The following is a 2500-nucleotide window of genomic DNA, read 5'->3' on the forward strand; positions in this document are numbered from 1 at the left end:
AGTGTGTGTGTGTGTGTGTGACTGGACGCTCAGTCTGATTTAGAGCGCCGGGGATTCGAACCCAGACCTCACGGGCACTGATCTGGCAGAGAGCGTCTTGACCATTCTGCCGCCTTGCACCTGGAAAGACTGGACCTGTTGACGTGCTGCATCGTTCTGAACAGAACTGACCTGTTGACGTGCTGCATCGTTCTGAACAGAACTGACCTGTTGACGTGCTGCATCGTTCTGAACAGAACTGACGTCTTGATGTACTGCATCGTTCTGAACAGAAGTGACCTGTTTACGTTCTGCATCGTTCTGAACAGAACTGACCTGTTGACGTGCTGCATCGTTCTGAACAGAACTGACCTGTTGACGTGCTGCATCGTTCTGAACAGAACTGACCTGTTGACGTGCTGCATCGTTCTGAACAGAACTGACCTGTTGACGTGCTGCATCGTTCTGAACAGAACTGACCTGTTGATGTACTGCATCGTTCTGAACAGAACAGACCTGTTGACGTGCTGCATCGTTCTGAACAGAACAGACCTGTTGACGTTCTGCATCGTTCTGCACAGAACTGACCTCTTGTACTGCATCGTTCTGAACAGAACTGACCTGTTGACGTGCTGCATGGTTCTGAACAGAACTGACCTGTTGACGTGCTGCATCGTTCTGAACAGAACTGACCTGTTGATGTACTGCATCGTTCTGAACAGAACTGACCTGTTGACGTGCTGCATCGTTCTGAACAGAACTGACCTGTTGATGTACTGCATCGTTCTGTACAGAACTGACCTCTTGTACTGCATCGTTCTGAACAGAACTGACCCACTGGGGACAGAAGAAACAAAGGCAGGCACACAGCTTTCACAGTCTTTCAAAGACCACACTGCACAGACTTTTCTTTTCAAACTGTGTGGAGAAGTTCATTGCCTTGAACAAAGCAGTTCACACTGCACAGACTTTTCTTTTCAAACTGTGTGGAGAAGTTCATTGCCTTGAACAAAGCAGTTCACACCGGGCGACGCCTTACTTTCCCCATCAAGACAGACGAATGGAAGAACGTTCGAAGGAGTTGGCGGGACGGCAATTTTGATTTGTACGCAGCCAAGCGTCAACAGGTCAGTGACAGAGAGAGAGAGAGAGAGAGTATGGAGAGCAAAGATGTCGGTGTGTTCATGAGCTGTTTGTTCAGTTCTTCTCGAAGCAAACTTGTCATCACCTGAGAGAACACGTCACTTGTTAACCTCTCCGACTCTGTCCCAAGGAGTGCCCCACACAACACCACCACCACGCCAAATCTTCATCAACAAGCATTCAACACAGGCCCACGCACGCCGCCCTCGCTGTCAAGGGGGTGAAGAAGGAAGGGGGACAAAAACAAGAAGAAATAAGGAAAGCCATTCTTTGTGGGGGGCGGGGGGGGGGGGGGGGGGGAACAAGAGAGGCAAGGCCTTCAAGACTCACTTATGATACACTTTTAAAAAAATCTAATTTTTAAAAAATGTGTTCTGTATTAATTTTTGTTATTATAAAGCTTTGCGTTAAAAAAGAAAAAAAAAAAAAAAAAAGAAGTCCTAACCAGATTCGAACCCCGCGTGTTCGGGTGACAAGAAACTGCCTTATCCATTACACTATCAATTGCGGTATTCGCAGTGAGAACGCTGTTAAAATCATATTATTCTGGTGTATCTTGGGCATTCAAAAAATCTTTAAGGGCAATTAAAAATTCTTTTTAATGGCTATCGCCGCAATCACACTGCAACATTTAGCCGTTTTCACTAGATCTAGATAGATGTACAAGTTTAGTTACACCCGCCGGGAATCAGTGTAGTACGACACGGTCGATTCAATTTCTCTTTTATGTTCATTCTAGTTTTATAGATTTAAAGTTGATTTGAAAATTTAGTATTTTGTTAAACTAATAACATGTAGAGCCAAGTACAAGTACTTCTAAACGTTGTAAGAAGTGAAAAGGACTTCATTTTGAGAAAAGTCAAGACTGGAAATTTTTTCGTTTCATCGTGATCAGTTCAAAGGTATTAACTCGCATGGTTTACAATTCTTAACTGTGAATTCCCACTGATTCTGTGGATATTTTTATGGTAGTTTGGGGCATAATCCAGTAAGTGATGAGGCGTTCACAAATCTTTCTCTGAATAAATATGTAACGGTCTCCTTTTCCAACTTTCCATCACATGTTATCGTGTATTGTCCATTGAATATAGGATTGAACGGGCAGGTCAACAACTTGAAACAAAATGGCGTCGTTCGCGTTCGCGAAGAATATGAGCATGCGCTTTGAATGTGTATAAATATGTGTACGCAATTGATTTTTGCCCATGACCTTCAGGGCTCAGCCAATAGATCTATAAAGTCCACTCGTCATATTGATTTTAGTAATTTCCGAAAAAGACCACATGGGCGAATGAACATAGTGAAAGCCCTGTACACTGAGAGTAAAACACACAAGCTTTTTATGTATTGAGTATAATTTCAAAATGTAATGTTTAAG

Source organism: Babylonia areolata, chromosome 11 (assembly GCF_041734735.1).
Source record: "Babylonia areolata isolate BAREFJ2019XMU chromosome 11, ASM4173473v1, whole genome shotgun sequence".
NCBI lineage: Eukaryota > Metazoa > Mollusca > Gastropoda > Neogastropoda > Buccinidae > Babylonia > Babylonia areolata.